Below are 1,669 nucleotides of genomic sequence, written 5' to 3' on the forward strand. Positions count from 1 at the left end.
AGAAAACTACAACTGGACTGCTTAAATTAGACTTTTAAACAAGAAATGAAAGAATACTGTCAAAGCCTGTCATGTGAGGCTGTGGAACAGATGAGATCATTAATTTAGGTGGGAAAGCAGAGAAACTGAGGTAATGTGACTATTCCTTCATCCTTGAGTTGGTAGCTACATAATCTCAGAGAAAAAATATATAATAAATCATTCCTACACATGATGACTCAATAGTCATTGGTGTTGAAGGGAGGACTTGGACTTTCACTAATTTCATAATGAATATCAGGGATCAGGAAATAATGGATAAAGAACCGAACAGTTACAGCAAGATAGGTTAGTAAGAGCAGTTGCTATGTAGGACTGATCCCCAGAACCCACCATAAAAGAGAACTGGCCCACCCCGCCCCAAAACTCGATGACCTTTACCCATGCACACTGGCACACATGCACTTCACACATTCTAATCTTTTTAATTTCTGAAAATTTTTTTTAAATTTGAAGAACAAGCTTTCAGGGGTCTTTTCCATTAGAAACAAATAATTTTCTGTATTATAGCCAAGGAACATATGAGCAAAGCAAAAGTATCTCAGCAAGACAGTTCTTTTTGTTAAAAAAAAAAATTCAAAAATGTCCACTAAGCCTAAAACGGACTAACAAAGGAACTTGGCCAGGATAGATTCTGTCTTTATCCCAAATGAAGCTCAACTTCATATTCTGATGCAACTGCCTAATTGATGAAAAGGGGAGGTTCAGGAAACACTAGTCCTGGTGAAACTTACCCTCTCAGTAGGGGGAATAAACTAATTACTTTTGATAACTACCGGGAGCCTCCCAGACTGGAGAGGATACTGGTGGGGATATGGAGTAGAACTCTAGTGTGGCCTTAAATTCTGAGGGTCTCCTTAAGCTCCAGCTCTCTAACTGCACTGAAATGCTGATGATAACTTCTAAAAAGTCCTAAAACTTTTCTTGCTGTTCTGAGGTTAAAAATCTGCTAGCTTAGGTGATTGACACCTGTACCTTAACAGCTATGGTGGAGAGAAGGTGTTAAATAACGTGGCCTTTATTCTATCTCAGCAGAAACTGAGCACCTCTAACTTTCAGCCTGCTATTGGGAAGTTGGAGGAAGCAAAAAGGACACTGAGAAGTGATTTTATAGTTTATTACTAAGTTGTAAAATGTTTCCTATAAAAGCTAACTAAGGGGAAAAGCAGAATTCCTAAGCAAGGAAAGAGAAAAATTCTCTAATGGAGGAAAGGGGGGAAAAGTCTTCTCTAAGTGGGAAAAGACAAAAAATTCTAGTAAAGAAAAATTCTTCTGTTTCTCATCTCTTTGTCCTCAGTACTTATACATCTTTAAGAATACATGATCACATGTTACAAAGTTCATTACAGGCTTCCATACAAAATCAAATCATAAATTGATTATGTAAGTCTACAACAGAGATTGTTTACATGTGTATCTATTATGAATAATTATCTGGTTAAACATCCATCACCCATCTCAGCTCCACAGGTTCACTGAAGGTTTAAAATCATAACTAAGTTATTAGTGAAGTTTTGTGTTGATAAAACCACTCAATATTTTATATTCTTTCCTAGCACCTATAAATCATTAGTTCCCTATTTATGACCTTTGGTTAATTGTTTTAAAACCTCTTGGAATGTGCTCTGAG

This window comes from Grammomys surdaster, unplaced genomic scaffold, assembly GCF_004785775.1.
Source record: "Grammomys surdaster isolate TR1022 unplaced genomic scaffold, NIH_TR_1.0 138, whole genome shotgun sequence".
NCBI classification, from domain to species: Eukaryota; Metazoa; Chordata; class Mammalia; order Rodentia; family Muridae; genus Grammomys; species Grammomys surdaster.